This window comes from Pezoporus flaviventris, unplaced genomic scaffold, assembly GCF_033815535.1.
Source record: "Pezoporus flaviventris isolate CSIRO_AGI_PZ_B2104156 unplaced genomic scaffold, CSIRO_AGI_Pfla_v1 ptg000018l, whole genome shotgun sequence".
NCBI classification, from domain to species: Eukaryota; Metazoa; Chordata; class Aves; order Psittaciformes; family Psittacidae; genus Pezoporus; species Pezoporus flaviventris.
Window position 1 is genome coordinate 5,892,654 of NW_026892566.1, and position 12,285 is coordinate 5,904,938.

Sequence of the window (12,285 nt, forward strand, 5' to 3'; positions counted from 1 at the left end):
GATGGAATGAGGAAGTTGGTGGTCTTCTTCCAGGTAACAAGTGACAGGCCAAGAGGAAATGGCCTCAAGCTGCACCAGGGGAAGTTTAGATTGGATATTAGGAAAAATTTCTTCACAGAGAGGGTGCTCAGGCATTGGAACAGGCTGCCTAGGGAAGTGGTAGAATCACTGTTCCTGGAAGTGTTAAAAACCATGGAGATGAGGCCCTCAGTGACATGGTTTAGTGGTGGACTTGGAATCCTGAGGTAATGGTTGGACTTGATGATCTTGAAGGTCTTTTCCAGCCTAGTTGATTCTATGATTTTATGATTTAAAATGTAAAATTTTAACAGGATAAATAAAATAGCAGGACAACTATTTCACCTGTCAAATACCAATATGTCAGAACCACAACCATTTCATCACCTGATCTATATATCAGATTTCAATTGCAGTGAAAAAAAGAGAGGCAGGTTGTCATAGAATCATAGAATAGTTAGGGTTGGAAAGGGCCTTTAGACTATTTAGTTCCAGTCCCCCTGCCATGGGCAGGGACACCTCACACTAAACCATGTCACCCAAGGCTCTGTGCAACCTGGCCATGAGCACCGCCAGGGATGGAGCATTTACCACTTTCTTGGGCAACTCATTCCAGTGCCTCACCACCCTCACAGTAGAGAATTTCTTCCTTATATCCAATCTAAACTTCCTTCTTTTAAGTCTTAAACTGTTGCCCCTTCTACTATCGCTGCAGCACTTAATGAAGAATCCCTCCCCAGCATCCCTACAGGCCCCCTTCAGATACTGGAAGGCTGCTATGAGGTCTCCACGCAACCTTCTCTTCTCCAGGCTGAACAGCCCCAGCTTTCTTAGCCTGTCTTTATACAGGAGGTGCTCCAGTCCCCTGATCATCCTTGTGGCCCTCCTCTGGACTTGTTCCAACAGTTCCATGTCCTTTTTATGTTGAGGACACCAGAAATGATTTGGTATGGGTCATCTGGCACTTTAGTTTTATTAATACTGCTTTTTAAGTATGGAATTCCTTTTTTTGTTGCCAGTAGATCTCTTCTACCTTTTGCTGCTTTCATTTAATTTTGCTTTAAACTTTCTACAGTTCCCACCTTCTGCTTTATATTCTTTACCAGCAACTTTCCTTTTCTTCCAGGTAATGCACACACATTATATCTCCTGCCATCTACAGCTTTCCTCATTTCTACGTTCTGTTGATTTTTTAAATGCTTTGGCCTCTGAGACTGTGACATTTATAGAAGTATGTTACAGGTGGCTCCTGGAGCAGATACTGCAAGTGTGCTGTAGCTTTGTTTTACAGTGGAGGTTAAACTAGGTGACATAACAGTCTCTTCTTGCCCAAATACATGTGAAGGGAGCACAAGAGAGGACAAGAGCATTCAGAAACAAAATGCTGTACACCATCTGGCGTGGTTCCACTAGGTTTTATACATCTAAACAATTTATCCAAGCTGAGGATGGGTTCTAGATATTTCAGTTTCTGAAGTGAGAATAGAGCACTCTTGCAAGCATGAATATTTGAGTAGGCATTTTATGCCATTAAGTAACATAGTGAAGCTTCTTCGTGATGAATGAACATCCCAGACATAACTCTGAAACAAATTGTCCAGTAAAAAAAGTGGGTCTGTGAGACAAATTCTTCATAATGACAGTAGTTGCAATATTTTAACTTTTCATGCTGTACTTGGTGTCATACGATTGATTAATATTTAGTAATTTTTATGCTAATTACCATATTTTATTATTTTAGAAAATCCTAATGCATTTTTTTTCCATTAGAAAAACATTTAACAAAAAAAGTATGCAGTCATTATCACTAGAACTCCTAGTTTGCTTGCTTGTAATATCTAACAGGTTAGTATTTCCTGAGATTAAAAATTTAAGGCTGCAGAAGAAAAAGTGCTTGGATATGCCTTTGAAATCAGTTCAAATTTGCTCTAGAATACATCTTTTTTTTTTCTTAAAATAGATCCTGGTTTTCTGAGCCAAACGTTTTATCTGTGACAGAACCTGAGGCACAGAACATAATGGCAGTGGTCCATCCACCTCAAATAACATATTTCCAAACCTGGGTACTATCAGCTGCACCAGAAGATTGTAAAACCCCATCTCACAGGGCAAATGTGAGACGGCATAAAAAATACTCTGTTTCATCAAATCTGGTTTGATTATGGACAAAAGAATAACAGCTTGCTCCCTTTGTCGTGTGCACAATCACCATGAGTGTTCTTACAGCCCAAAGAGATTAATGCCTTTGAGTGCTACAACGCTCCTGACCTCAGTAACGTTTCTTGGCAATGAGTTTCACAAGCTAATTATATATTAACAAAATGCATTTCCTTCCATTAGTCTGAAATGTGGTGTTTACCAGTTGCACAGGCTATTTCCTTTACTTTTTTGCTTTTTGCTGCTGCTGGTGGAAATCGTGGTGGTTCAACCTGACTGATGCCTGCCCAGCCCACCAAATACCCTTTAGGGGTCTTACAAAGCTGGTGAGGAAATGGGATCTATTAGCTTGTTGAATCCTAGCTGTCTTTTATATATGTTGAGTCATAACATAATTGCTTTATACTTTAAAGTTCTCTGTATTTTACATGCAGAGTCTCAGTGTGCAGAGCTAAAAGCGGCTATACAAACTGGCCCAAAAGAAGGTGGTAATAATCCCAAATACCGGAGGGAAATATTTCTCTGATGCAATTTGTTGCTACTGTATCTACTGAAATAAAATGCAAAGGTACCCAAAATGACATTTGGCAAACAAACACTTAAAAACCTGAAGTAATCTTAAGAGTTGTTCTCTGTGGAAAGAACATGCAATACTTATTGTGCAAACAGTATTCAAGCAGATAGAGCAGTGCCATGGTAAGCAAGTCCTTGATGGTATCTCCTGGTAAACCTGTGCCATCCATGACAACCGTACTACTGTTGCTGTACTTACTCTGAATCTCTTCAATGTTATTCCACAATTCTGCACTTCATTTTATTTTTAGGATTAGAGAGGCTAGAAGGAACAGCTTGTATTTCCTTCTGTGTGCCTTTGGTGTACGATAGCCAACAAATAACTGTTTGTCCTTTGAAGTTGGCTTAAAATATTCTGCTTGCAAAGTATCCCTGAATGATTAAGTTGACCAGGAAGAAGGACAGTAATATGTTATTAAGCCCTTTCACTCCATCTGTTTGTCACAGCTATTTGGCTAGCAATAGTAACAGTGCTGATGCCAGGTTTTGCAGTCATTGTCTTTACCATGTGCAGAAAAGTGCCATGACAACTAAGCCTGAATACTGTCAAGACCATCAGCATTAAACCAGAAGCTTTCTTTAGGTGCAAATATTTTACCCATAATGAGTATAGAGAAATTGAGTGAACTATTAGTGTTCTGTGGTCCAGAAAAAAAGTATCATTTTATGCTTTATTCTGGCAGCTGTTAAATGGTGTCATGAAAATAATACCACATGGGAGGACCCAGCAGAGATGACAGATATGGAAAGGATTTGTTCTGTGTTGGGCCTGTATGGACAGATTTCTTTCACCATCCATGTAGATTCACAGTAGGTTTAATAAATTCATATTTCTCTCAGGGTTTATTTTTATCCCTGCCTGGTTCCACTGTTGCTTTTCAGCTGTGCTGGTGGCAAACAATGAAAAGTGTGCAAAAATCCAAGGCAATATGGTCAGAAATGTCTTTTACCAGCTAGTTAATAAATATTTCATTCAGAATTTTTATATGGAAGCTCTAATTGCTTGCTGAGCAGTTCTGGAGTCAAATTTGGAGACTAAAAGTTGTCATTGGAAAGATAATAGATACAGAGTTATGTAAATTTCTCACAGCAATGTTTATCATATAGACACTCGTACATCTCCAATACATCATTACTAGAGCAACTTCTAAAGGCCCTAACTTGAAATGTAATACCTGGAATAGATATGATACTATATCTATGTGTAGCTTTGTCTAAAGTCAACACCAATATGAGATTCCTGATCTGATATCAGAAAGACAACAAGTACAGAAAGAATAATAAGGGAGTTTCTAACAAAAGCATGGAAAACTATCTCAATCTTTTATTTAAATTAGCTGGTATGGGCTACAATCTGATCTCTAAAAGCCCATTATAAGTAGAATTTGGGAGGATATTTTCACTGTGTAATTATTGCAAACTGAGATATGTATCCTTCATATTGTCTAATCTCTACCCGAAACTGAACAATTTTATGTATATACACATGAGGATATACAGATATATTTACTATTGAAATTTATAATACTCCTGTAAGTAGTTGTTGAACAAAGATTTCTAAAAACCTCATTTGTTATGATGATTCTATAATTTTCTTAAGTTCTCTGTAAAGGAGAAGTCTTGCATTGTCTTAGATCATTGTTAAATACTGAATAGTTAATGTATAGCATCATGAACAAACCTGTTTCTAAATACAAACGTTATACACAGGACCTCTGTAAAATGTTCAGTCAGACAACTGATTTTTATGGCTTGCTTTATTTAAAAAACATTGATTTTACAATCTTACAATATTAATGATTTATATATTAATGATTTATTTAAAAACAACTAGCTTACTTGGAGAAAAATGTTCTGCTATGAACATTATCAACTGCTCCCCCACACTTAATTCTAGATGCTGATTGCAAGCCTCCAGAATGGCTTGGGTTTTTTTTGGGTGGATCATGTCATGCAGAGGACAATATTCTCAGCTGCAATTCTTGCAGTTGTGCATGACTAACTTAGGTGGAATAATTATTATGAGCAGCGTTTTCCTTACTTAAAGCATCCTACTCTTATAGTGAGAAAGTGAGATACAGTTCTGTTTGTAAACAACTGAAGCATAATATCTGCAATACATCCTGTAAAGGTATAATCACTGTCAAAATGACAAGGCAACATCAAAGAAAGTGACTGCTGTAATTGACAGAGATGGCGGTCAGGCTGCGAAACTGAGTTCTGATTGCATATTCATGATTCCTCTCTATAATATGCTGTAGTTACTGTATGAGTTATTCTAAGCGGATGTTTTAACATGACTAGACTGACACCTTGTACTCTGAGATTTGCAAATCTAATCTTTAGCACTGTTCTCCACCCTTTTTTCCAAATGTGTGACTCTTTACATGCGGACTCAGTTGTGGGACATATCAAAGAACACATGCATGCACGAGTACACCAAGCAGTTGCATCCATGTCGCCACACTGGTGATGGTGGTTTACCGGTGAATCAATACTCCAAGTGTCTGACACCATACAGCCCAACCTACCACTAGTTGTGAGTAGCTGGTGAACATGCATTCAGCAGAGAAACATGCTTTAATACATGCCTGTGAACAGTATTTCTGAATTGTTCTCTGTCCTTGGGTAGCTCTTTGTAAGCTGGCTCTTTTATTTTCTAATTATTTGACACATTTGGGTTTTAGGTAGCTACGCTCAATATGTGCCATTACCACAATGTTTATTGGTGAGTGAAAGACAAAGCTGTGGAGACTTGCAGAAATTAACTCCTACATCTGTCTTGTGCGTAAGTAGAAGTCAATGATCTCTCCTATTCTGATGGTGAATATTACATTTTCATTCAAGCTGACAGAAGTTTGAAGGGAACAAAGCAAAGGCATTATCTGTTCCTATTCTGCCTTTCATTGTCTTTATTCCTGACACAGCCAGAAAAGTTGGGCAATTTTCCAGGCTTTGCTTGTTAAGTTTGGTTTTTGATGCATGCCTAAATGGGAGAATGCAATTAAGAAGATGAATGGAGCTCAAAAAATCTCCTCCTTTCAGGGCACAGCATGCAACCTTACAATTATCTCCTCATTCTCCCAAACTCCAGACCAACTGGCAGCTGGATAGAAAGAGTAAAATCATGTAAGATGGCTGAGCTGATCAAACCTCTGTTAAGAGAGAAGGTCCAAATGACACTTCTGCTGGCCTAACCTCCGCAGTAAGAGCTGCATCTTCTTTTTCATCTCCTTTGGGACCTTTCAGTAAGCTTTGTGTCCAGTGGTGACATCTACTCACTTCTTTGGAGCATTTGTGCCCTTCCGTACCCTCACAGAGTGGCTTTCTCTAATTTTCTCAATAGGACAGCGTATGTGGCATGCTGTTTCACTGCTATTCTCCTTACATTCTGCTCTGCCTACTAGTCATGCAACAATGACCAGAAGTGCTCTTCACCACTCCGGATTCACAAAGGAATTTTTCCAAGGCCTAACAGTCCCATGATCTACATCATGGAATGGACACCAGGATGCAGATGGTGAGGCAGAAAGTCTGTGACCCTTGTGTGTTTACATTAAAGTGCGTGCAGCAGAAAAGGTTCAGCTCAGAGCCTGCATAGATATTGCCCTGGAAACAGTCCCAGCAGGTGAGACAGCAGCTTTTAGCTCAGGATACATCCCTCTCTGCTTGCTCTCTATAGTATGTTGCCTTAGTATCTTTCTTAGGAGTAAAGCCACCCTGAGCTTCTGGCTTGGCTTCTCTTAGCCAGCAGCACAGGCACATGGAAACAGGCCCTACAGCCAGCAGGTAACATTTTACTGTGGATCCAGCCCAGGCTGACTTTCACTCTCTAGGGATGTGGACCTGCTTGAGCCAGTTCAGAGGAGGGCCACAAAGATGGCCAGAGGTCTGGAGCACCTCTCCTGTGAAGACAGGCTGTGAGAGCCAGGCTTATTCAGCCTGATGAAGAAAAGGCTCAGGGGAGACTAAAGGGGGGATGGGGGTTTACAAGAAATCTGAAAATTTCTTGATTTCAGTACAGGGCATATAGAGATAGGACAAGGGGAAACAGTTTTAAACTGAAAGAGGGGAGATTTAGATTAGATATTAGGAAGAAGTTCTTTTCTTTGAGGATGGTGAGGCACTGGCACAGGTTGCCCAGAGAAGCTGTGGATGCCCTGTCTGTGGCAGTGTTCAAGGCCAGGTTGAACGGGGCTTGGATCAACCTGGTCTAGTTGAAGTTGTTACTGCCCATGGCAGAGGGTTGGAAATGGATTATGGAACTGGACTTTAAGGTCCCTTCTAACCCAGGCCATTCTACGATTCTATGATTCTATGAATAGTTTCCAAACCAATTTGAAGTTACAAGGTGGGTTGTGCACAACCTTTGTTGCTTGAGGGTGGGGCATTAAAGTCCTCTTAAGGGACTTGGATGTCCCATTTCAGGCCTCAGGAGGAACAATGTTTTCGCATTCAGAGACATCCTGATAAGACAAGAAAAGTAGTATTATAAAAAGGAAAAAAATGTTATGCGTGAAAAGGCTGATGTGTCTAAACATCATAATCCAGCAATTCCAAACAGAAGACTACCCCTTAACATTGCTCATTGAGAATCAGCCTGAGGACGTCCCTGGTAAATTGCCAAAACCTCAAATTTTTATTGTGAAAGACAATCACTATAAGCACCCATTGTAACACAGACTCTCCAAGGTTATGGAACGTATCAGTACATCTGGAACATTCATGAAACACTGCAGTACATCATATAACACAAACCAGAATGATACTATCCCCATAGCCTGGATACAACTGTTGCATTGTATGAGGTGACAGCGAGCCCTTTACACTGCAACTTTTGACCTTGAAACAAACACAAGGATATTCTCTTTCCCCTGTCTGCATGGTCTAGAATTTACTTGTGATCATGCACGTTTTGGAAGAGGTGACAACAAGGAAGATTATTTATATTAGATCATTATGTATTTTTTAATTTTACCAGTTTTTAAAGATGTCATACATTGGTGTGAAACATTGTACATTCTGAAACCATGACCTGATAAAGTTTGTTCTGTTAGAGTTAATAGACATCAATTTTTAGTACATGTTGTAACTTTCAGGGGAAAAGAAAAATCAAAATAAAATGCAGTTTTTGAAAAATTCAAATGTTTTGTGAGAATTTTCTCTATTTTAAGAAAAACAAAAACAAAAACAAAAAAAAAAGAGACAAGAACTGGAAGCATTTTAATGTATTACATTTTCAGTTTTCATATGCCAAAGTATTTCATAAATGTCAAAACAGATTTTGCTTACATTTGTAGAGCATATTAATATTCTGTATATGTACATAAGTTTTATTAGTATGTACTTAATATTGCATCTTTAAAGTTTTATAATAGGGGATTGTCCTTGAGAACAAAATGTTTTAATGGTGTTGGCAAATGCTTAGAAGTTTATGAAATTGTTATTTTCGGTTTTGAGGTTCATAGTAAACATATGAATCGTGATTCTTGGTATCTATATGTAGTAATATTTTTCAGCAATGTCTTCAGAACATAAATTGTATTGACTGATTTTTCTTCACTTTTGTGGAGAACTAATTACGCACCATTTTTCCCACAAGATGGCACTGATGAGTTGGAAATTCATCCCGAGCTGGGAAAAGCTGTATGTAGACACAAAAACTCCCTGTGAAAATAGAAGAAAATGGTTTGATAAACTGACGAGAATGAGGATATTACAGAGTCACAGGGAAAGCTCCAGGTTTAGTCCACGCTTTTGTGTCCAGACAAAGCAGCATGTATTTTATCATAAGATCATATATGATGGTGATAGCAAGTCACAATTTGTTGTAAGAGCTATTTAAAAACCACTTAAGATATTTTTTACTGAAGTGTGTGTGTCTCTCTGTTGTGCAGAAGTCTCTCTCACATACATATTTTTATACTCATATGGCTGCACAGTGTTCACATATGAAGTCTTCTGTTAACTAAATCGTAAGAACCCACAAATGATTTTACCTGGAGAAAAAAAGAATCATATAGAAAAGATATTTCAAGGACAAAGAAGGAGAAAGTCACTACAAATGTAGTGACAGACACATATTAGGGGAATGGTATAGAATGGTTTGGATTAGAAAAGAACTTAAAGATAACGTAGTTGCAATTTTATTCATAGTATTAATTTTTATTATACCAAATCTTGCTCTTGAATCTTATTCAAATCAACATTAAAAAATCCATAAGACATGAAATACTGCATAGTAGTGAGTTGCCATAAACATACAATAAAGAGCCTGTTCAACCAAGATGGAAACCATCATCAGAATTAACACAATTATCTTTATTCCTGAGAAATACAAACACATTTTCCCACCATCATCATAAAAATCCTGCAGTTCTTTTAATTTCTGATTTAATCTAAGCTTGGCAAGAAATCAGATGGGAATAGGGAAGTCAAAATACCATAAGCTGTTTTTTTCCCCTTTTTCATATGATGTTGGGCAGCTTGGGCTTTGTGTCTGTCTCTATACATATACATGTGCACAGACACACATGCACACACTCTGAGTATTTACTGGTTTTCCAACCCTATTTCCCAGCAGAATGTGCACCTGTATTCTTATGTATGAATACTATTTTACTGTGACAACGCAAAGAATAAACATTTTCTGAAGATGTCAGTAGAGAGTAAGACTCCACATGGTGAAAAGCAGCAGTCTGCAGACACTGGGAACAATGCCAGGTTAGAATGGCTCAGGAGCTGTCTACATGATTTAAGTCCTACCTAAATCACAGCTATCTGTGAAGAATATTACTAGAGGTAATATAAAGCCTTTCCGTGAGATTTGTAAAAGGAAATGGTTCATCCAAATAGATCCCAACTAAAGTTAAGAATGGCCATTTAGAAATTACAGTTTGGCCCCATCCAGCATGTACCCTCGTTGATAAAGGGCCATGTTCACATTCACATACCTGCATCTTTCCAAAACACGAGTGGTGTGGCTGAGGATATCCACTTTCCACCATAGCAAGAAACTGTACCTGAGACAGCAAACAGACTCTTGGTACTTCCTTCTGACATTGCAAAGTGAAGTTTCCACTTTGCAGCTTCAGAATGGGATTCAAACAAGGTGACTTCAGCTTGCCCTTCAAAAGCAGGGTTCAAAGCTGTCAGCGCAGCAAACTTGGAAGAGAATCACTGGCTTTCTCAGCTGCAGTAGAGTGGACAAGGAGAGGCGTGGGACCAGAAAAGCTTAAGCTGAGCTTTGTTTAACCCTAGTTTGCCATGATTGTCTCTCCATCACTATTACATTTGGCTTTGAGAGTTCTATGATTTACAGAAATGCATGTTTAGAGGTCAAAAACACTGTAGAAGTCATCTCCCTATTGCTGAACTAATATGGATGTAGCCCATGGCTTAAAGTGCTTGCCTAATTTGTTCAGAAATTCCAGTGTGAAGGGTGTTCCACAAGTCAGCCAACATGTTCCTGCCCTGAGAGTCTGAGTGCTTTTGCTAACGTTTAGCATAGCTTTCCTTGTAATCTATTATCTGTATTTGAAATTTGTTGTGCTGGCAATGATGCATAGGAAGAACAAATGGTCATGATTCTTTTTATTAAAAATCACATTTATCTGAGGAGAATTGTCTTATTTTTCTACCCTACAAGCCTTTTTTTATTTACATAAAATGAAATCTTGTGGTTTTTCAACCCTTTGCCACCTTTTCTTTTTGGAAGCCTGTTTCAAACTCTTTCCAGCTTATCACTATAATTTTTTATTTTTTTTTCAAATATAGTGCCAGGAACCAGATGCAATACTCCTGGACTCAGTGTTTCTGACTTCACAGAAGAAGGAGGTCCCAGTATTGTTTTTGCTCAAATAGTATTTATTTGAATTGGGGATTTTTTATTTTTTTTATTTTCACCTCTCTGACGATTTGCTGATGACCTCATTCTCACTGTGTAACTACATCCACTGAAGGCTTTGAAGGCTGATTTCCTGTAGATTTATTTCTTGAGCTGGGCCACAATAACCTATTTTGTCTTCATGGTATTTTATGGCTTCCCTGCTTTATGCAAATTTTTGTTATCACCATTTGATAAGACTTAGATCCTACCTCTGCTGAAATCAAGAGTTGTACTATTTGTCAGTGAATGTTAAACTAAGTTCTGAATGCCTAAAGGCTAAGTGATGCATCATTTAAGTATACACGGGTAAATGCAAATAAGGTACAGGCAGTATCCTGGCCTTTTCTTTGGATGCTTTAGTTTTAACCTCCTACTCAACAAAGCTCACTGTCAAGATACCTTTGTGTTTTCAAAAATACTTTATTGCAACATAGAAAGACTAAAAGGATTTTGTTTGCCAAAGTGAAAGCTATTTTATAGATGTTAGATGTGCTTTTTGACTCATTGAAGTGTCAAGTTGACACTGGCATTGGGATGACTCACAAAAATGGGAAGAGTCTGCCTTCCATAAATACTGTTTTATGCAGTGGAGTAAGCTGGTTTGATCTTTTTTTCATTAAGGTAATTTGTTTTTTAAGGTAAATCAACATGAATCATGAGTATGTGTATGTATTATCTCCCTTTCTGAGCTTTTTAGGCTGATTTTGGACCTTCAGATGTTGCTAAAGGCAGACAAAGCTAGAAGTTATAATGCAATTTAGCTATGCAATGGAGTTAAAAGCAAACCAAGCAGATCATAGTTTGTACACATCAGCTTACGGGAAGAAAAATTAATCCTGCTGCTGAAATGAAGTGCCTGTAAGAAAAAACACAACACAGAAGCTAAAATTAAAAACAAGTTGCCTAAAATATATTTTCACTTTGCTTCTGCCATGGTATCATCTCTTTTATACAGGATTCATTTCATCAAGATTAGAAGATTTCTAAGCAGCACAGACTAAAGAAGGTGGGGAAAAGGATGAATTTCCTATAATTTGGTGGATTCAACAGTCCTGTGTGACTTTCAGCATACAGCTGAATTAAAATGGTTTATCTCTCTCTCAGGTATTTTCACAATTTCAGCCTGCATTTGACTAAGATTTTTCCAGGCTCTACCTCTCTCTGATTGAAAGGCTTCGCATTTTTAATTACTGCTTACAAGTTGAAGAGATTTGCCAGAATATGTAAAAACTTCACAAGGTTCTGTAGAAGCACAGAGCAAAAAGACAATGCTGCCTCCCAAAGAGATTATTGCTCCGAGAAATGCTGCATACAGTAGTTATTTTTACAAATTACTTCATTTAAATTCAAATAAAATATGTAGCTAAAATTGAAGGACAATTTCACCTTTTCCCCTGGTTATCTTGTAAGAAGTGTTTCCTTTTTTTGAAGAGTTTTACTATCAAAATAAGCCACTCTTAAGGAGCCAATGAAAAACACCAAATCACTTGCATGTAAGTGTTACAAACCTGCGTTTTTATATCTGCAAAGTTTTGCCTAGTTTAACATCAAAATGATGTGAAACCACATATTTCTTACTGTACTGGTCTTCAGGAACAGCCTCTCAGATGAACATTTTAGAAAAAAAGAGTAAAAGCTTATGTGTGTAT